Genomic DNA, 23,322 nt, shown 5'->3' with positions numbered 1-23,322 from the left:
TTTTATAGCTTATGGTATTTTTTTTTTAAGTTTTGGTACTTTAAAAGAAAATAAATTTAATGACTAGTAAAATCCCCCATAAACAGGTGTTATTGGAGCTAAAATTTAATTAATTACAGTGAAGTGACTATTGTAATACATGCTTTCTCATTAGATATTACTTTCCTTGAGCATATTCTGACGCACCAACCTAAAGGCCAAGTGACTTCATCCTTCCCAGAATGGCAATTTCCCAGCATAACACACCCTGGAATGTATTATTGTGGTTTTAAAATTGTTTGTGTAGTGGCAAATTTGTCATAATTAAGATGCTTTGCAGAAAATAATAACATGCCTATTAAAGTATTAAGTGAAAGTTTTGCTAATTACAAATGTTAACATGTGTGGGGATTTATATATATATATATAATTTAATATACTTTATTAATTCACATGATTATATAATTATATATATATTTTAAAACTCATTTCAACTTTTTCTAGATTAGCTCATACTCTTTACTCCATGCAACTTATTTAGGTGGTGTCCTCCTTCTTAAATATAAAACTTATGAGGAGACTGATGGGTCAAAAAGAGGTAAATGAAGTCTTCATGAACTTAAAAAACAAACTAGAAGCTATGTTAGCAAGGCTAGGGGGTAATAGGTGACTTCTCACACTACTAGGGAATACTTATATTGCTACTTTTTTTTTTTCCTGGAGGTCACTTTGGTCTTCATAGCAAATGCCTTAAAATTGACATATTTTTTCCTATCTAAAAATTCTCCCTTTTATATATTTATCCTAAACAAATAATTATATAAAAGTGTAAAGTTGCATAAAGTTAGGCTCAAACTCCTTCAAGCTAGGCTTCAGCAGTACATGAACCGAGAACTTCCAGATGTACAAGCTGGGTTTAGAAAAGGCAGAGGAACCAGAGATCAAATTGCCAACATTTCTTGGATCATGGAGAAGCAAGGGAACTCCAAAAAAACATCTACCTATGCTTCATTGACTATGCTAAAGCCGTTGACTGTGTGGATCACAATAAACTGTGGAAAATTCTTAAACAGATGGAAATACAGACCACCTTACCTGTCTCCTGAGAAATCTATATGTGGTTCAAGAGGCAACAGTAGAACTTTACATGGAACAACTGACTGGTTCAAAATTGGGAAAGGAGTACAACAAGGCTGTATATTGTCACCGTTTATTTAACATATATGCAGAGTACATCATGTGAAATGCTGGACTGGAAGAATCACAAGCTGGAATCAAGATTGCTGGGAGAAATAACAACCTAAGATATGCAGATGATACCACTCTAATGGCAGAAAGTGAAGAGGAACTAAAGAGCCTCTTGATGAGGGTAAAAGAGGAGAGTGAAAAAGCTGGCTTAAAACTCAACATTCAAAAAACTAAGATCATGGCATCTGGTCTCATCACTTCATGGGAAATAGAGGGGAAAAGTGGAAAAAGTGACAGGCTTAATATTCTTGGGCTCCAAAATTGCTGCAGATGGTGACTGCCATCATGAAATTAAAAAACGCTTGTTCCTTGGAAGGAAAGTTATGACAAACCTAAACAGTGTATTAAAAAGCAGAGACATTACTTTGCTGACAAAGGTCTGTATAGTCAAAGCTATGGTTCTTCCAGAAGTCATGTATGGATGTTAGACTTGGACCATAAACAAGGCTGAACTCTGAAGAATTGATGCTTTTGAACTGTGGTGCTGGAGAGACTTGAGAATCCCTTGGACAGCAAGCAGATCAAACCAGTCAATCCTAAAGAAAATCAACTATGAATATTCATTGGAAGGACTAATGTGAAGCTGAAGCTCCAATACTTTGGCCCCCTGATGTAAAGAGGTTCATTGGAAAAGACCTTGATTCTGGGAAAAATTCAAGGCAGGAGGAGGAGGGGGCAGTAGAGGATGAGATGGTTAGATAGCATCACCGACTCAATGGACATGAATCTGAGCAAACTCCAGGAGATAGTGGAGAACAGGGAAGTCTGGTGAGCTGTAGTCCATGTGGTTGTAAAGAGTCAGACATGACTTAGCAACTGAACAACAACAATAAATCTGCATATACAAGAATGTTCATTGTAGACTGTATATCGTATTAAAACATGCTAATCATCTAAAAGTACAAAAAAGAAGAACTTGATTACATATATTATGGTATATAGCTACAGTGAACAATTCATACTTCAAAATTATTATGCAGATTACATATATTAAGATGGGAAATATTTATATGTGTTTGATAAAAAAGTCAGATTGTAAACATTATATATAGTATGATCCATTTGCATTTTAAAAACAGGAGTTTATATGTGAACGTATACCTCTGCGTACATGTGTGTACATGTACTTTCTCAAGCATGAAAAAAAGTCTACATTTACAGCACTGTGTATGAATGGTCCATGGTGAAGAAAATGTTTTTAATCTCTGCTGACCAATACAATTGTCTCTGGCTGCTTGTGACTGATGAGAACTTGAAGTGTAATTAGTCCAACCGAGGAACTGAATTTTTAACTTTATTTAATTTTAAATACTACAAATGGATAGTGGCTACCATGCTGGGCAGCTCAGATCAGGAAGAGTATACACATGATATATACTTCCAGATGGTAAAGAATCTACTTGCAATGCAATACCTGGGTTCAATCCCTGGACTAGGAAGATCCCCTGGAGAAGGGAATGGCTACCCATGCCAGTATTCTTGCCTGGGAAATCCCATGGACAGAGGAGTCTGGCAGGCTACAGTCCATGAAGTTACTAAGAGTTGGACACGACTAATACTTTCACAATTTTTTATACCATGATGTTAAAAAAGCTTATGATTTACTGCTGTTTATTTTCTTTTTCTTGTCTTTTTAATTTCTGGGATTTACAAATGAACATTTATTACATAAGTGATGAAAAAGAATAAAGGTTCTTTTTTGAGAAGTCAAGGGGACACTTCAAGCTTAGGTCTAGGAGGTTAATGACCCAGATTTGGGTACCAATTCTGTTATTTATTAGCTATATTCAGTTCAGTTCAGTTCAGTCGCTCAGTCATATCCAATTCTTTGCGACCCCATGAATGGTATCATGCCAGGCCTCCCTGTCCATCACCAACTCCCGGAGTTTACTCAAACTCATGTCCATCGAGCCAGTGATGCCATCCAGCCTTCTCATCCTCTGTTGTACCCTTCTGCTCCTGCCCCCAATCCCTCCCAGCATCAGGGTCTTTTCCAATGAGTCAACTCTTCGCATGAGGTGGCCAAAGTATTTTGAGTTTCAGCTTCAGCATCAGTCCTTCCAATGAGCACCCAGGACTGATCTCCTTTAGGATGGACTGGTTGCATCTCCTTGCAGTCCAAGGGACTCTCAAGAGTCTTCTCCAACACCACAGTTCAAAAGCATCAATTTTTCGGTGCTCAGCTTTCTTCACAGTCCAACTCTCACATCCATACATGACCACTGGAAAAACCACAGCCTTGACTAGATGGACCTTTGTTGGCAAAGTAATGTCTCTGCTTTTTAATATGTTGTCTAGTTTGGTCATAATTTTCCTTCCAAGGAGTAAGCATCTTTTAATTTCATGGCTGCAGTCACCATCTGCAGTGATTTTGGAGACCAAAAACATAGTCTGACACTGTTTCCACTGTTTCCCCATCTATTTCCCATGAACTGATGGGACCAGATGCCGTGATCTTAGTTTTCTGAATGTTGAGCTTTAAGCCAACTTTTTCACTCTCCTCTTTCACTTTCATCAAGAGGCTTTTTAGTTCCTCTTCACTTTCTGCCATAAGGGTGGTGTCATCTTCATATCTGAGGTTATTGATATTTCTCCTGGCAATCTTGATTCCAGCTTGTGCTTTCTCCAGCCCAGCATTTCTTATGATGTACTCTGCATATAAGTTAAATAAGCAGGGTGACAATATACAGCCTTGATGTACTCCTTTTCTTATTTGGAACCAGTCTGTTGTTCCATGTCCAGTTCTAACTGTTGCTTCCTGACCTGCATATAGGTTTCTCAAGAGGCACGTCAGGTGGTCTGGTATTCCCATCTCTTTCAGAATTTTCCAGTTTATTGTGATCCACACAGTCAAAGGCTTTGGCATAGTCAATAAAGCAGAAATAGATGTTTTTCTGGAACTTTCTTGCTTTTTTGATAATCCAGCTGATGTTGGCAACTTGATCTCCGGTTCCTCTGCCTTTTCTAAAACTTGCTTGAACATCTGAAAGTCCAAGATTCACGTATTGCTGAAGCCTGGCTTGGAGAATTTTGAGATGTGTGAGATGAGTGCAATTGTGAAGTAGTTTGAGCATTCTTTAGCATTGCCTTTCTTTGGGATTCGTTATTACTTAAAATTTCTGAGCCTGTATGATACGTATAACATCTCTTATATTGGTGATGTATGGTGATTTTGATTAGGTGAAGTTGCTCAGTCGTGTCCAACTCTTGTGACCCCATAGACTGTAGCCTACCAGACTCCTCCGTCCATGAGATTTTCCAGGCAAGAGTACTGGAGGGGGTTGCCTTTTCCTTCTCTAGGGGATCTTCCTGACCCAGGCATCGAACCCAGGTCTCCAGCATTGCAGGCAGACGCTTTTACTGTCTGAGCCACCAGGGAAGTGATTTTGATTAAATTGCTTAATATTTGTGATCAACATCTCTTTGAGTGGACAAAGTTAAGAGTAAAGCTACTTTCTTTATCTTGAAATTTCTATTTGGAAAGGATGGAGGAAAAAATGTAAGAATCCTGAAATTGACTATGATCATAATGCTGATGAAATAGGAAAAAGAACTAAAAGCTTATATAGAGTGAAAGAAGAGTGGCCACAAATACCAAAAGGAAATGAAATTATGTAAGACATCTATTAATGTTGATGAAACCTTTGGCATATGTCTTATAGTAACCATTAACCATTTTAATAAGTTTAAAAACATTTGTCTAGGAATATCTCACTGATTAGATGAATTATCTAAAACATTAATATACGTCATGTACTCTCATTAAACTTCACTAATTAAATTTTAAAATCCATATGACTATGCAATAAAAATATGAAATTTTTTATGCTAGTATATAATGATATACTATATATATACTATATATAACTATGTACTAAATATAACTGTATAGTTATATATATAATATGATAGTCAAAAAGTAGTTCTCTCTTTAAAAGATTGAAAATGCATCTGCTTAAGATAATATTTACAAATACAGGAGAACCCTACTTAAATAGTTCTTGATTCAGTAAAAAGGGTCAATGTTTCATGAGGTCAATGGAAATGTTCTGATAACCATATTTTTAAAAATATAGCAACACTATAAAAGAATTTACCTAGAAAGCAGATGAATACAAAATTATGAATTCTATATTCATAAATGAAATCAGGCACAGAGTAGTATATTGGCACTTGGAAACTAACATTTAAAAGCAAGTCAAAAACTCTATCTCTAAGATGTCCATAGGGAATAATGTTTTGAAAGACTGCTGAGTGTATATTAGGATATTCTTAGGATTCAAATGAGATGCCAAAAGAAATACACTATAATTACAAAGAAAAATAAAAGACTTAAAAATATGTTTATTAAATATATTAAGTGTGAGAAATAAAAGAGTATCACAACTAGCAATGATTAGGTAGAAGTGTTAATAATTACTTTTAATATCTGTTTTAGAAAAACTCATTTGTGACCTGCATTTAGGTGGCTACAAATGAATGAAAGACCAAAGATGACATTGAAATATATGAGAAAATAGATATTTTTCTAAACTGAGAGGTTTCTAATTTATCAATTACAATTCTTTCTTCTTGTGTTTCTTAAAGAATTAACTGAAGTCATGATCACAAGCCACTAAATCAACATTTTTAATAACTGGGGAGACTTACATATGAGCTAGGTTATAAGTGTCAATAACCACAAGGATAAAAATAACAATGTTAGAAGGTATAGATTCATAACATCAACTATGTAACTCAGAAAATATTGACAGATATTTCAAAGAAACAGGGTCATAGTCAGTTACAGACCATGGATTGGCCCTTTTACTTTCTTTGAATATTAAAAATGACCACAGCAACTATTTTGAAGTTCTTGCATTTGAGCAAGAGGTAGCAATATTATAGTGAGTTGTAGTTTATAAAATATTTTGCAGGTCACTGTTATAGTTTTACCATAAAACTATGAGTTGAGATTGATGAAGGTGAGAATTTTACAAATGATAAAGCTCAGAGAAATTAGTAAATTTTCTAAAATAAGTGGCATTATGAAACCTAGGTTTCATAATTTTAAGGCTGGTCTCCTGGCCTTTATGATCACTCCGAGGCAGAATTCTACCAACTACATGGCTGTTTATTGATCAAGATAAACTCTTCCTTATGCATTCCCGGACTAGGGGGTGAAGGCCTGATGAATCTTCCTCCTCAACACTACCCTCCCTCCCCTCCAAATAGCAAAGGCAGTATGACTCCTTCCTGGTACCCAATTATACCTACTCAGAGAAACACATGCCCTTCTGTTTGGGATACAGAACATCACTACCACTCACTTAAAACCTGAGCTCTCTAGACCTGCAGATTCTTTTAACAACACACAATATCAAACTAACATATAAGCATCATTATAAACTGCTGTTCTGAAATGTGAGGAAACTATTGTCCCAGGGATAGCATCTAATCCCTGTAATTACTCAAGTTATAAAGCAAAACTTGTAACAGAAAAGACAATTTGACAGTTGTGACTTGCAATTGTCTGGTTCCCTTTTCCTGAGAATTTTTATACCAAAAGGAAAAGGCCCTATCACACTAGGCAAATTAAAACTCAGTCTGTGATTGATCAATAAATTATATAACATTAGCACAGACAATACGTTTGGGACTCTCAAAGTCAAAAATAAGATATACGTATTGACTTTTGTGTGTATATGTGTTTTCAACAATTATAACCTGCTTTCCATGAGTCCATACAAATGTTTGCATTCTCTTTGGAACAAGTCACCCTTAAAATCCATATTGTTCTCTGTGACTTCCCACATGGTTGAAGCCTTCTTAAGTGAATGATAGACAACATGGGAGGAATTTCATAAAAGTTATTTTCAACCTGTGTTGGTATTGAGGAATACCTTTAAATTCAGTCAGGCTTCTCTGCAGGGTAAGGTGGAAATCTGGTGAATCTAAGCTGTGAAAACAACTGTTCTTTATAATTTTGACAGAATATACTGAGAGACCATTTTCCTTATTGGGTAAGAGAAACTGAAAGTAACTTAGTCATGTTTTAAATAAGTCATCCTAATTTTTATGTTAATATTTGTAATATCACTAACAGTGACTCTGAAAAAGTAAGCATAAAATAAATGTAGAATTCATGTTCAATTTAATATTTGAATTAGTTTTTAATATTTGAATATCTCTAGAGTACTTATGTGCTCAGCATTAAGCTAAGTGCATTCTCTACATTATCTACCTATTACTAATAATCCTGTGGGTCTAAAAAGGATTATGTTCATGCTATACATATAGTTTCTATATGAGCATTTCCCAGTATGTTCTATAGATCATTAGTTCTTAAAAGTATTCAATGAAAATGAAGGCTCTGTGGTCAAAATCTGTATTGTTGTTCCTCTTGGAGATTTAACATACCTTGTAAAGGATATGGGAATTAACAACATTAATGGGCTGAAAAAGAAACCAATATGATCTTTTCAATAGCTATGGAAAAATAATTTGGCAAAATTCAACATCCAGTCATGATAAGATCTCTCAGCAAACTAAGAAGAGAAGGAGACTCCTTCAAACTGATAAGGGGAATTTACAAAAAACCTAGAGTTATTTAGTACATTTAATGGTGAAAGAGTGAATGTTCTCTAAGATTATGATCCATTAAGGTAGCGATGTTCCATTCACTATTTCTGTTCAACACTGTCTTCGAGATTCCAGCCAATGAAACAAAACAAAACAAAAAATAAATATAATTAATACAGATCAGAAAGAAGTAAAACTCTTTATTCATAGATGACATGACTGCCAACTTAGAAAAATCCTACAAAGTCTACAAAAACATTACTAGAATTAATAAGTATAGTGGACCTGCAGATATCATACTATATTTCTAAATACTAGCCACAAGCAATTGCAACTTTAAATTCAAAGAAACCATTTACAATAGCATAAAAACATAAAACACTTTTGGATATATCTTTTAAAAATATAAACCACAAGACATGAATTTAAAAAGCTAAAGAACACCCAAATAATACCGAATTCATGGATTGGAAGCTCAATATTGTTAAGAAGTCAGTTCTCCCAAAATTTATTTCTAGATTAAACAAAATTCCAACCAAATTTCAACAGACTTTTCTTTAGAATTAACAGGCTGATGTAAAAATTGTTATGAAAAATACAAAGGATCCAGAATATCCAAAATCATTCTGGAAAAGAACAAATCTTGGAGACATTTTCAAATGAGTTGATTTCAAGGTCATAGAGCTACCAAACAATAGTAATCAGTGTGGCACTGGCCTAAGATAAACATATAGACAAATTCCAGAAGAGTCGAATTTTGACAAATATGCCAAGGAAATCCAGTGGGGAAATTGAATTTTCAGTTGTTTTCAATTGCTTGAAAAGGCTATATGGTCTTTTCAGTTACCATGTGACAGAGCAATGTCTCTCAAAGACTATTCACAAATATTCAGTGTTATCCCTAATGCTATAAAAACTAAACAAGCCACCACTCACTGAAAGGATAAATAAGTTGTGGTACACTTATGCAATTTAAAATCACTCAACAGTAAAAAAGAATTAAATACATGCATGATACATGCAACATCAAGATGAATCTCAAAAAGTTAAGTTAGGTAAAAGAAATTGATACAAAAAATTACAAACTGTCTGGTTATAAGAAATTCTTTTCTGAAAAGGGCAAAATTATAGACAGAAATCAGAGCAGTGTTTGTCATGGGCTGGAGCTGGGGGGAAAGGCAATGACTGAAAAATAGATGGAAGAATTTTTGGAGTTATAAAAATGTCCTAAATCTTTAAAAAATTTTAAACTGAAGTATAGTTATTATACAATACTAAATTAGCTTCAGGTATACACCATAGCAATACAAAATTTTTATAGATCATACTCCATTTAAAACTGTTATAAAATATCAGCTATATTCCTTGTGCTATACAATGTATCCTTGTAGCTTTTATTTTATACATGGTAGTTTGTGCCTCTAAATTCCCTTTCCATCTTTCCACTGGTAACTACTAGTTTGTTCTCTGTATGTGTAAGCTCATTTGTTTTGTTATATCCATTTGTTTAATTTTTATATTCCACATTTAAGCAATATCATACAGCATTTGTCTTTCCCTGACTTTTTTCACTAAGCATAATACTCCCTAGGTCCATCAATGCTGCAAATGGTAAACTTTCATTCTTTATTATGGCTGAGTAATATTCCCATGCATGTATATGTATGTGTGTATACGTATCACATATTTTATTTACCCATTCATCTGTCAATGGACACTTAGGTTCTTCTATATCTTGGGTATTATAAATAATGCTGCTATGAATATTGGGGTGCATGTATCGGGTTGGCCAAAAAGTTTGTTTGGGTTTTTCCAACATGGAAACAAACTCTCTGGCCAACCTGAACAAACTTTTTGGCCAACCCAAATTTTTTGGCCAACCTACTTTTTAGGTTACTGTTCTCATTTTCTTTGAATATATGTTTAAGAATAGAATTGCTGAATCACATGGTAGCTCTAGTTTTAGTTTTTGAGGAATCGCTATACTATTTTCCATAATGGCTATACTGATTTACATTCCTACAAACAGTGTACTACGGTTCCCTTTTCTCAGCAACATTTGTTATTTGTCGTCTCTTTGATGATAGGTATCCTGGAAAATTTCCTATATCTTACCACAGAGTGGTTAGAAACTGCATACATTTGTCAAAACTTGTAGAATTATACATTAAAAAAGGATAAATTTTACTGCAAGTACATTAAAACTTAATGAATTTAACTCAAGCAAAAAGTCTCTCAGACCTACTTTATTTATTTATTTTTGCTATTAATATTTCTCCCCTTTTATTTTTTCATTATTTTTATTAGTTGAAAGCTAATTACTTTACACTATTGTAGTGGTTTTTGCCATACATTTACATGAATCAGCCATGGATTTACATGTGTTCCCCATCCTGATCCCCCCTCCCGCCCCCCTCCCCATCCCATCCCTCTGGGTCTCCCCACTGCACCAGCCCTGAGCACTTGTCTCATGCATCCAACCTGGGCTGGTGATCTGTTTCACCCTTGATAGTATACTTGTTTCAATGCTGTTCTCTCAGGACATCCCACCCTCGCCTTCTCCCACAGAGTCCCAAAGTCTGTTCTGTACATCTGTGTCTCTTTTTCTGTTTTGCATATAGGGTTATCGTTACCATCTTTTAAAATTCCATATATATGCATTAGTATACTGTATTGGTCTTTATCTTTCTGGCTTACTTCACTCTGTATAATGGGCTCCAGTTTCATCCATCTCATTAGAACTGATTCAAATGAATTCTTTTTAATGGCTGAGTAATATTCCATGGTGTATATGTACCATATCTTCCTTATCCATTCATCTGCTGATGGGCATCTAGGTTGCTTCCATGTCCTGGCTATTATAAACAGTGCTGCGATGAACATTGGGGTGCACGTGTCTCTTTCAGATCTAGTTTCCTTGGTGTGTATGCCCAGGAGTGGGATTGCTGGGTCATATTGCAGTTCTATTTCCAGTTTTTTAAGGAATCTCCACACTGTTCTCCATAGTGGCTGTACTAGTTTGCATTCCCACCAGCAGGGTAAAAGGGTTCCCTTTTCTCCACACCCTCTCCAGCATTTACTGCTTGTAGACTTTTGGATAGCAGCCATTCTGGCTGGCGTGTAATGGTACCTCGTTGTAGTTTTGATATGCATTTCTCTGATAATGAGTGATGTTGAGCATCTTTTCATGTGTTTGTTAGCCATCTGTATGTCTTCTTTGGAGAAATGTCTGTTTAGTTCTTTAGCCCATTTTTTGATTGGGTCACTTACTTTTCTGGAATTGAGCTGCAGGAGTTGCTTGTATATTTTTGAGATTAATCCTTTGTCAGACCTACTTTAGTAAGAAACTGGTTTACATATTTTTTAACTTTAAGTTTTCTAAGATTATTTTTTACAGAAAATATTTTGCAACATTTCTTTTTTCATCCTATAGAAGTTGTTATTATGCTCTACACTGTATATATGAGATATATATTTATATCTTATATTTTAAATATACTTATATTTTATAAATAGTTATATATTTTTATAGTTATAGAAATGAAGGAAACTTTCTTAAAAGAAATTTTGAGGGCCAGAGTCATAATAGAGACAAAACATCATAGCTCAGTTGGTAAAGAATCCTTCTGCAATGCAGGAGACCCTGGTTTGATTCCTAGATTGGGAAGATCCCTGAAGAAGATTCTTGGAGTGGCTTCCTTTGTGGCTTAGCTGGTAAAAAATTTGACTGCAATGTGGGAGACCTGGGTTCGATCCCTGGGTTGGGAAGATGCCCTGGAGAAGGGAAAGGCTACCCACTCCAGTATTCTAGCCTGGAGAATTCCATGGACTATACAGTCCATCCATAGAGTATACTATAGTCCATGGCGTTGCAAAGAGTCGGACATGACTGAGCGACTTTAATTTTCACTTTACTTTCATTCTGTTAAAGAGACTGCAGCTGCTGCTGCTGCTAAGTCGCTTCAGTTGTGTCCGACTCTGTGCAACCCCATAGATGGCAGCCCACCAGGCTCCTCCGTCCCTGGGATTCACCAGGCAAGAGCACTGGAGTGGGTGGCCATTTCCTTCTCCAATGCATGAAACTGAAAAGTGAAAGTGAAATCGCTCAGTCATGTCTGACTCTTCGCGACCCCATGGACTGCAACCTACCAGGCTCCTCCGTCCATGGGATTTTCCAGGCAAGAGTACTGGAGTGGGGTGCCATTGCCTTCTCCAATTAAAGAGACTCAGTTCAGTTAAGTTGCTCAGTCGTGCCTGACTCTTTGCAACCCCATGAATCGCAGCATGCCAGGCCTCCCTGTTCATCACCAACTCCCGGAGTTTCCTCAAACTCATGTCCATCGACTCAGTGATGCCATCCAGCCTTCTCATCCTCTGTCCCCTTCTCCTCCTGTCCCCAATCCCTTCCAGCATCAGGGTCTTTTCCAATGAGTCAACTCTTTGCATGAGGTGGCCAAAGTATTGGAGTTTCAGCTTCAGCATCAGTCCTTCCAATGAGCACCCAGGACTGATCTCCTTTAGGATGGACTGGTTGGATCTCCTTGCAGTCCGAGGGACTCTCAAGGGTCTTCTCCAACACCACAGTTCAAAAGCATCAATTTTTCAGTGCTCAGCTTTCTTCACAGTCCAACTCTCACATCCATACATGACCACTGGAAAAACCACAGCCTTGACTAGATGGACCTTTGTTGGCAAAGTAATGTCTCTGCTTTTTAATATGCTATCTAGGTTGGTCATAACTTTCCTTCCAAGGAGTAAGCGTCTTTTAATTTCATGGCTGCAATCACCATCTGCAGTGATTTTGGAGACCAAAAAAATAAAGTCTGACACTGTTTCCACTGTTTCCCCATCTATTTCCTATGAACTGATGGGACCAGATGCCGTAAACTTAGTTTTCTGAATGTTGAGCTTTAAGCCAACTTTTTCACTCTCCTCTTTCACTTTCATCAAGAGGCTTTTTAGTTCCTCTTCACTTTCTGCCATAAGGGTGGTATCATCTTCCTATCCGAGGTTATTGATATTTCTCCTGTGGCTCAGATGGTAAAGCGTCTGCCTACAGTGCTGGAGACCAGGTTCAATTCCTGGGTCAGGAAGATCTCCTGGAGAAGGAAATGACAACCCACTCCAGTATTCTTGTCCCCCTCCAAAAAAAGGGGCTCAAAGAAATATTAAAGAGACTAATAGGGTTCAAATCCTAATTGAGACTCAAACCTCCCTGTGTTTCAGTACTACCCTCAGAGACACCATATAGAATAGTTCCCAGAAGAAAAGTATTTTGGATTTAAATGATGTTTGCTATTAGATACTGCAAGAGCTGTTTAGAATAGAGTTCAAAGACATATTCTTGCCCATAGTTTGCTCAGAAATAAATGTGGGAGATAGGCAAGTCATCTGTGAAGGTGATTGGAAAGTTAAGACTAAAACAGAGAAACCAGTTAGGAGGCCCTTTTGGTCTCTGAAATGGGAAATAGCTAGGGTGTGAACTTGCTAATGGTAATGGACATGGAAAAAAGACAAGATAGAAGTATCCAGAAGGTAGATTTGATATTACATGAAGAAAGAGTAGATGTTGAGAGTGAAGTAGAAGGAGTGATTCTTTTGGGGTTTTGTTAAGAAAACATTTTAGTCTGAAATAAAGATCCTTCTCAAATTACTAGCATGACCCACAAAACAATATTTATACATTATTACTTGCTACAATTCTCTACAGTATGCAAAAGACAAGAAAGTCTCAAAAACTGCTTGGCCAATGAAATAATTAGAATACTAGAGAATTAAATGTTCATAATTTCAGATTTTGGGAATAGGCAGATGAGAGAATTCTTTTAATAGAATTTCAAAAAACTATAATCGCTTCCAAAGACCAGAAAGTAAAATGCCTTCTAAAGTTGTAATGGTCAAAACATATGAAAGATTCTGTAAGATTTAAATCTCGGTATGTATATTTTTAGATACGTAACTATGTCAAAAATTTGAAGATATTTAATAATAAAAAAATGAACTCTTTAGTAATATCAAAGTTACTTAGATGTACAATTCCATTAAATCTTCAAAATATTTTACTTGTATTTTTTCTTATAAAGAACTACTATAATTTTCTACTGCTATTTTAATAGATTTCCCCCCTAAAAAGGATTTGTATACATTTAACAAAGTAACTCAGTAAATTATCCACCTTACTGTTGAACTCATTATTTTAAATATTTTCCATTGTTTCCAAATGCACATTCCTATTCCTGCCCTTCTTATTTTCAGTTGAAGACTTCACCTCCTAGTTTACCAGTAAAATAAAGACATCCAGTCTGAACTCCCTCAGTCTCTTCTGTCCCTTCCAAACTACTGAAGCAATTTTTCTTTTGTGGAAAATGATTCCTAGTGAAAGTGACTGATTTTCAGGTATTTTGCACAAAAACTAAATATGAAACTTCCAAGTGCTGTGATATACAATTTGAATATTGATTTTTTTAAAAAGCTGGATTTACAACCTGACTTTGACTTATTCAATTACAGGTAAAGAAACTAAGGTCCAAAGAGTTTCAATAACCATCCACAGTGACCAAATGTTTTTCTTCTCCTTAAAAATCTATTATCTTAATATTAAAAAGAAAATTTATGACTAGATTATGGGTAATAGAGAGAAAAATACAAATAAATAATTTTATCAAAATAAAAGTAGACTATGGTTATTTAAAATCTAGCCATGAACAGGAAAAAATAAAGAGTATATTGATTTATTTTAAAAACTTGTTAAGGGTCTACCAGGAACTCTTCAAGACTGTGGGGATACAAGTATGAACAAAACAGACAATAATCCCTCCTTTCTGGGCTCATATTCTAGTGAAGGGTGTCGGAGAATACAGAACTAAATAAGAAAAACTACTCATCACAGCAGATGATTAGAAGTGCTATGGAATAACAAAGCAGAAGTATACTAATTATCTAGAGCCAGGTGGAGTATTCTATATACAGTATTATATATTATAAATATATATATAATATATATATTTAAATAATATAAAATATATTATAATATAAAATAATTATAAAATAATATAAAATATATATAAATAATATATATATTATTATATATACAGTATTCTATATAACAGGGTCATGGGAAAGGTCTGACTAGGAAGGTTCAGTTCAATTCTGTTCAGTCGCTCAGTCGTGTCCAACTCTTTGTGACCCCACGAATCGCAGCACTCCAGGCCTCCCTGTCCGTCACCAGCTAGGAAGGTAACATTGAAGCAAAGGCCTGAAACAGAAGGGACAAGCCACACAGTAGTTGGTAAAGGTGGGGGTGAGGGGGATATAGACATGGTGGGAAGGTGGGGGGGATGCAGGGAAAGATCTTTATAGGCAGAATGAAAAGCAAGTACAAAAGCTTAAGGGGGTATCATTTTCTAGGAGGTTTCATGAACAAGAGGCCAGACTAAGAGAGCCTTTGGGGCTAGAGCAGAGGGATGGAAGAATACTAGGCAATTAGAATAGAAAGGTGTTAGAAGAACAGCTTGCTGTAAGTTTTCTCTTTAAAATCAAACAGAAGCTGTTGGAGGATGTATGAGCAAAGAAATGATGTGATCAATTTATCTTTTAAAAGGCCCATTTGAACGTTTATATTGACTACGAGAAAGCAAGGGGTTAAGCAGGAACCAGTGAGGAGGAAGTTGCAATAACCCAGGTAAGAGATAGATGCAGTGAGAAATGATTAAAGTCTAGATATATTTCAAAGGCAAAGCGAACAAGATTTGTTGACAGGTTAGATGTGAGGTACTAAAGAAAGACCATAAGAATTTTTGGTTTGAACACCTGAAAGGATGGAGTTGCTTAGAGAAAGGAGAGACAATGAGAGATGCTATCTTGGATGGAGATTGAAGAAAGTAATAACAGGAGTTCAATTTTAATTATTTCAAGTATGAGATGATTTTCAGACATTCTTAAAGATGTCAAGTAGGTAGTTAGACATATGAGTCTGAAGTCAGAGAGGAGATACAGAAGGGGAGATACAAACAGAAGCCACCAACAGATACATGGTATCTAACGCTACATATCTGGATGAGATTACAGAGAAAATGTTCAATAACTCAGCTTTGGTGCATTCAAACATTGTTAGGTCAAAAAGATATAAAGGATCAAATAAAGAAAGTTGAGAAGAAACCAGTAGGGAAGGAGAAAAACCAAGAGTGGGTATTTTGGAAGCCAAGGTTTAAAATGCTGCTCAAGTAAAATGTGGACTAAAAATGAACAACTGACCTTAGAAAGGTGAGGGTCACTTGTATCCTTGATTAAGAGATATTAGAGGGAAAGAGGTTTACAAAAGTCTGATGAGAAATTACAACATGTTTTGTACTTATAGCCATAAAAAAATAGAGAAGTAATGATGAAGAAGGAAGAATTGCTGGAATGATAGGCTGAGTTGAAGAAAGGGCATGGAATCTATTGATCAAGTACAGGCATTGCCCTTAGGAATACAAACAACTCACAAATAGGAACAAGAGAGAAGTAAAAATATATACTGTTTACAGAAAAAAGCTTTTGCCCATTTATTACCATTACTTTTCTTAGGTTCATATTTTATATTTGACTTATGAGTTCATTATTTTAAAAATGAGTTAACTCCTTTTTGTTTTTTGTACATATTTTATTTCTATACATATTAAACAGCACTTTCTAGATTTTAGAATATCTCCTTTCAGTCCAAAAATCTTGCCTGCAGTTCAAGCAGTCCCAGTGTGCTGCAGTACCATCCAAATGACATAAATAACTCAGATTTAAAATGGACATTCCAAGCCTCTTTACTGTTTTTCTTAATCAAGAAAAAAACTAAGATAATATCCTTTTTACTCCTTTTATGTTTTTTACATAAGATATAATCTCCCTGAGTATTCTTTACTCTAGGATCCTGACTCCGGTAACACCCTGAGGTAAAGAATATGCAAGGAAATTTATATTTCAGTATTAAAGGAGACAATATTTAGCATTTGTTTTATTTAGGCTAAATAAAATACACATGTGTCCTCTTATGATTCATAAATTGGAGCAAATAAGATGATATTAATAAATTTTTTAGATGTTACATATACTTTTGTTGACTTATCAATAAATAATAACCTAAATGTTATAAATAATGAATATATAAGGACTACTGTCTTGTTTAAAAAATTCACGTCTTAAATAGAAACAAGAAACTACCTTATTTTTCAAAAACAATGACTTCTAAGTTCTTATGTCCTGCCTAGTCCTTTGTAGACATTTCAGCTCTCTTGATAAGAACTCAAAAAGCTTCTTTTCATCCTGAGCCCAGTTCCTCCAAATAAAACACTCAGTAAGCTAGAGTTGATTGACAGGGATCCCGAATAACATGGTGAAGTGTGAAAGGTGCAAAAAGAAATGCATGTCTCTTGTCTCATTCTTGAATACTTTTTTCACATGTACACATCAGAATTCTAAATTAGAGGAGTTAAAGGAAACCTTCTTAGTCCTATTTTCACTCTTAGAGACATTCCCACAATTGACCAGTATTTTAGGCTAATATGATTATCTTATGATCTGAGTTGTTACTTGAGGATTTTCATTATGACTGTGGTACAAGAATATACTCTATGTCACAGGAAAAGTTTTCCAAAAGTTACTGTCCAGTCTATTGTTGCTTTGTTTATTATCAAAGGATTAACAATTATATTTTGTTTCTAACTAGGGGAAACTAATTCTTATATGCCCATCTATTTTATTTCTATGTAGGCAAGTTAAAAGGAACAGGGTTAAGGTGATGAGTGATGGGCTAGAAGGAATACACTGGGTTTTAAATCACAAGCTATTTGAATTAGCATTATATGAGCTCCCATAAAAATATCTCATATGTTCATTTCTTGATCATTGCTTTGATTTCCTTTTAAAGCTGAAGAAAATAAAACAAAATTAAAATGATGTTAAATGGCCTTATGTCTTAGCTTTTTTTCCCTAAGGACATCAAGGAGAAATTCCAAAGAGAAGAGAGAAAGAAAAAATTCTATATGTTAGTAGGGTTTATCAGCAGTGTTTTTATGGGTTAAAGAGGTGCAGTTTTAGGCTATGGTAGGAAGAGATGTGAGACCAATGTGATTATAATCTCATTGCCTTCCACATCTTCCTAGATAAGGTGATTTCAAGTAGGTGGTTGCTTATTTTACAAATTTAAGAAACCATTTGGGCTTCTTGGTTATCACACTAAAAATTCAAGACAGCTGTCTAATGATTTTACAAATTTAAACTAGATGGATTAGTAAAGTGTAGATAAAAATGTAACAAATACAAATTACCTTAGCTTCTTCCAAGATACTATTTTCAAGTCTACATCAGGCTCTATTTAACTGTTACTAAGGAAATATTACACAGCTTGCTACATCATCCTGTACTAGAGCTGAATGATGAATGGAAAAGACAGAAATAGTCCATGAAATGATGACTTCATTACAGTGATTATTTTTAACCACTTAAAATTTATTTTGCCCATGTGTCAGGTATTGTGCTATGCTTTCACAGCAATTTTTACATTTAATTTTTTAAATAACCTCTGAGGTAGGTATGATTATTTTCTATCAAATGAAATATCAAGACTTACACAAAGTCATATTATTAATAATTGGTAAAGACAGAAATCAAGTCAACGGTATAGGATTCCAAGGAATATTAGCGTTTTAGTAGACTGACTACAATAATAAAAAAAAAAAAACTATTTAGTAAAGTTCTTTTTGTAGAGGAAGTACTTGTAAGAAATGGCATGTCCTTATATTTGTGTCATATATTTACTCAGATCTTTATTTGTATGGTTACAGTTTCACTTGACTGTCTATTCTTTAGTAACAATTTCTTCAAAAACCTATGTCTACTCAAGAAGAATCTAAATAATTTCATGTAGTTCTTAGATTATTACATTTTTAGCCAGCCTAATTGAGGTATTCATTTGTAATACAATAAACTGAATGCAGGTAAAATGCAACATTTGAATAGTTTTGACATTCACACTTGTGCAATCACTGCAGTCAAAATAATAAACATGTCCATTACTCTTAAAAAGCAAACAAACAAAAAACCTATGTCTCCTCATAGGTTTGGCCACTGGTAACTCAGATGTATTTCAGGAGCTATAGCACCTAAATATTCCAGCAAAGAGTTTTTATATTTTATTGAGTAATACACAATTTTCTTCCTTAAATTAAAACATTCTTAATCTTTTGAAATGAGAAAAAATTGCTTACCTAATTTAACTTCATATAACTGCTCTTACGTGACTATAATTTGAAACTTTGGAAAAGAACTCTCAAAATCACACCAGTGTACTCTGGTTGAACTTTTGTTTTTCAGTTAATTGTGCTTAGTATGCAGCTCAGGTTGATAATCTTGTCTGTGTTGACACTGAAGTATCTACTCATTGATATTATGCTGCCAGTTATAACTAGCTTTATAAGTGATAAACCAAACTTAGCTCCTGATAGTTCAAAAGTATTTAACTGTTATCATTAACACTTCTCAAAATATATCAACATCATTTTGTTTTTCATTTTCTAGCATTTTTTGAATGGGAAAACTTTTGTTTAAAATTAATGGTTAAAGGTTTTACTGGCTATTTATGAACGAAATAAAAACCTGCAAGAGTATTTTCCATTGTTTTAAATGTATAGTGAAAATCCATCTTATGTCCTCTACTCATATTGAATCAGGCTAGATTAAAGACAAAGATCATAAACTCCATTTCTAGCTAATAAAGGAATTTATTCCTTAAATTATTGTAGTGGTATTACAACTCGGGCAACCAATACATTAAATAGATTAGCTTTCACAAGTTTGATTTAATATGCTATATATTTCAAACCAGAGTTAAATGTAGTAGAGTCTTTTATTTTCAAAGAATTCCAATGAGGCAGAAAACACAAACAAAAATCACAATTCCTCTTGAGAGTTTACTTAGTTCAAAGATCTATAATTCATGAGTTTACTAATTTTAATTACTGCATATGGATATTGTTTGATCGACTATTTTATTGAGAGGCTGGAGTTTAGCTGTGAAATTTATCTGCAAAATTGTTTTATAATAGAAAATAACATGCTTTTGCTTTCAGTTTACTATTTTAAGGAAAAAAAATGGACTAAAGCTAGATTATCAAGGCCCCCTTTCTTTGTCTTCTAAGGACAACAAGGAAGTTATGATACAAAGTAAAATAAAAATAAAGAGAGCACAGATTTGTGAACACACAATTCAGATTCAGAAATTTCTCTTGGCCTGAAGCATTACAGCAGACAGCATGCAGGAGAGATCTGTAAGGGAGTCTCCTGTGTCATCAAGGGCCTAGATTATATCATCATTGATTTCATCTTTTCCATCTCCTAATTTTAATGGTTCTGCTTTCCCAAAGCCTGCTGTAGTTTATCCCATGGGTTCTCAAAATAAGTGAAACTTAAAATAGGAACACTGCTTCTGTGTTGTCTTTATTGTCTTTGCCTTCTGTTGCTATCATATCTATTTGCAGAGCTAATAGTACCTTCTGCTCCTGTTCCAATGAAAATGTTCTTTATACATTCACTGTTTTGTCAATTAGATGAGGAAATTTTGTGATTTGTGAAATAAGACACTAGTAATACATTTGCTCTGCTTTACTGTAAAATTTAACTAAAATGAATTTTGCTGAATTGATGAGGCAAGAGCTATAACCAAAATAAATTTGCCAGAAAGGTTTTGCGCCATGTGATACTTCAACTATAATTTTGTTTTTCTTCTTAGATCAGACTAGAGCAACCCTTCCCCAAACTTTTTTTTTTTAAATAAACAAAATTACAGCAGTTTTTACTTGCTAATATGTTCACTTCTTCAGAGAATTATGGGGAAAGAGTAAAAAGTCTTGAAGAGGGAAATGAGTAACACCTGAGAATCATGTGCCAAGATGCTCAATGACTTTTTTTTTCCTTCAAAGATATAGATAATAAGGATAGGAAACAATTTTCAGCCATTAGGGAGTGCTTCTTAAAAAATCAACACAAAACAAAACTAGAAGTTGTTACTTTGAAAACAGGGGAATTATCATTTTGAACTGCCTTACCTTATCTAAGAGTGAGAAGAGATTCAAGAAGTCAGCCAGCTGTGCTGTGTGCGAATGTGCTCAGTCGTGTCTCACTCTTCACAACCCTATGGACTGTAGCCCACCAGGCTCCTCTGTTCATGGGATTTTCCAGGCAACAATACTGGAGTGGGCTGCCATTTCCTCCTCCAGGGGATCTTCAAGAAGTCAGCAGCTGTTCTCAGATGTATGTATCGTTCAGGTAGAAGTTGTCACTGATTAAAAAAAAAAAAGTTAAATTTACTCTTTTTCAAGAATTGTTCTTCAGTGAATTCTTAATATTCCCTAAGTATTAAAATAGCAATTTTAAGATGAAATGATGTGAAGCTAAATTATGGTTGTTACTTTTAATGTACTCAGTAAAATAAAAAGTTGGCAAACATATTTTGGTCCCCTTATATTTTCTCTTGAAATTTTACTGGTTTATAAAGCCCCAGATTGGTGAGCACTTTTTAAAGAGAGCTGCTTTTCCACAAATATTTATTGAGTCTCTGGGAACAGATCATGAGCATGACACACAGGTGTCAAACAGAGCTTAGACACAAGCAATGAGTGTAAGCGAGTGAGATGAGTGCTTTTAGGGAGACAGAAGTGCCAGGAACACCGGAGCCTATGAGCAGGGCACCGACTCCCGATCTGGAGAAGTCAGGCAAGTTGTAAAACCTGAATAGTGCATATTGACTTTGTGAGCAAAGTATCTCCTTCAAGGTACTTGGAAAAGCAAACCAAGGAGCTGTTTCATCACCAGGGAATTAGAGCAAATGGCTATAACTAGAACCTGTTGAACTTTGCTGAAATAATCATGTCCCAGTCAGTACCACAGGTCCTCAGCAGCCAGATATTAACTTCTCTGGAGGTAAGGTAGTGGGACATTTTTGAGGTAAGAAGTGCTATTCTTTTCTCAATGTCTGTCTCTGAGAGTTTGTGAGTTTGTGTTTCTGAGAGTGACACTTTTATCACTCTCCTGTAGATCCTGAACCTCTCTTAGAAGGAGAAAGTGTCTGAGGAGAAAACTGGGACAGCAGGATCCTCACCTTTCTGGTTTTGGTTTTCAAGTGCTCAGGCCTGGTGCACTGGGAAGACCCAGAGGAATCGGGTGGAGAGGGAGGTGGGAGCGGGGATCGGGATGGGGAATACATGTAAATCCATGGCTGATTCATGTCAATGTATGACAAAACCCACTACAATATGGTAAAGTAATTAGCCTCCAAGTAATAAAAATAAATGAAAAAAAAAAAAACCCATTGAAGAGGATATACATAGGTTCTTCTGGATAAACCACAAGTAAGACAGTCCCTAGGGAATACAGCACTGGGGGTGTGGGGGGAACTTCCCCTGAGACTAAAATATTGCTCTTGCAGTGCTGGAGCAGGAGTGGTAGATAGGAAGAAAATACTCGAGGGGAGCTGATTAAAGCAGTTTGGTGGTTCCAGGGGAGGAAGCCATACATCCAGCCAGAGTCTCAGGAAGGTGAGAGCACTTAGTTAAAAAAAAGAGGGGGGGGCAGGAAGGTATGCCCAGAAAATGAGCTTCAAATTCCCATGGGATCCAAAAGTAGTCAGGAGAACCACAGGCATTTTTGGAGAGAAACAAGGGCTGTATTGCTAACTGGAAAACCAGGCAGACTTCCCAATGCCTTGAGACTACATAAGCATGACTCATATAACTTGTATGGCTGTAATGGCTGATAAATTATCAAAGTACTTTGTTTTTGTTCATAGTCATTCACCCAGAATCACCTACCCTCCCTAAAGGACTAGCCTGGAATGGCTGAGGAACCTCTAGGATGCTTCTTAAGCACTAAATCTCGCATCTGCATCCTTTCTGACTGGTTGATGTATTAGTTATCTCACATCATAGCACACTGTACTCCAAAAATTGGCAGCTTACAGCAATAATAATGATTTGTTATCTCAGAGTTTCTGCGGGCCAGGAATTAGGAAGCAGCTTAGCTGAGCTGCTCTAGCTCATGGTATATCATGAGTTTGTACTTATGATGTCAGCTGGGTCTACAGTCTTGGCTGGGGCAGGGGGACCAGTCCTAAGGTATGTCACTCACATGGTTGGCAAGTTGCAGGGGGCCTCAGTTCCGTACCATGTGGACCTATCTGTGAAGCTGCTCGAATGTCTGCAGTGACACAGCATCCACCGTCCCCATAATGAGTGACCTAAGAGAGAGCAAGGCAGAAGCTACAATGTCTTTTATGACTTAGCCTTCAAAGTCACACTCCATCATCTCTGAAATAACCAACTCATGACACAGGTCATCCCTATCACAGTGGAAGAGACGACACAGGATATACTAACCAGAAGTGAAAATAACCGGGGCCATCTTGTAGGCTCCTCCCACAGTTGGAAAGTTATGACCAGCCTAGACAGCATGTTAAAAAGCAGAGACATTACTTTGCCAACAAAGGTCCGTCTAGTCAAAGGCTATGGTTTT

The 23,322-nt window shown here is 35.6% G+C and overlaps 1 long non-coding RNA gene across 4 annotated transcripts in view; it reads right to left on the bottom strand.

The window, feature by feature from the left end:
• Positions 1-23,322, bottom strand: part of LOC110149289 (uncharacterized) — a 136,500-nt gene that overhangs the window by 103,315 nt on the left and 9,863 nt on the right. For 3 of the 4 annotated variants that reach the window (XR_011491489.1, XR_011491490.1, XR_011491492.1), the window contains exons 2-3: positions 22,939-23,047; positions 20,862-21,094 (exon numbers count right to left, since the gene is read on the bottom strand). This is a non-coding gene — a long non-coding RNA (uncharacterized lncRNA). The remainder of the gene's footprint in view (positions 1-20,861; positions 21,095-22,938; positions 23,048-23,322) is intronic. The other variant, XR_011491491.1, reaches the window with a different exon arrangement.

Source organism: Odocoileus virginianus, chromosome 15 (genome assembly GCF_023699985.2).
Source record: "Odocoileus virginianus isolate 20LAN1187 ecotype Illinois chromosome 15, Ovbor_1.2, whole genome shotgun sequence".
In the NCBI taxonomy this organism is placed as follows: Eukaryota; Metazoa; Chordata; class Mammalia; order Artiodactyla; family Cervidae; genus Odocoileus; species Odocoileus virginianus.
The sequence above is the reverse complement of the archived record's forward strand: the minus strand, read 5'-3'. Positions and strand labels throughout refer to the sequence as shown.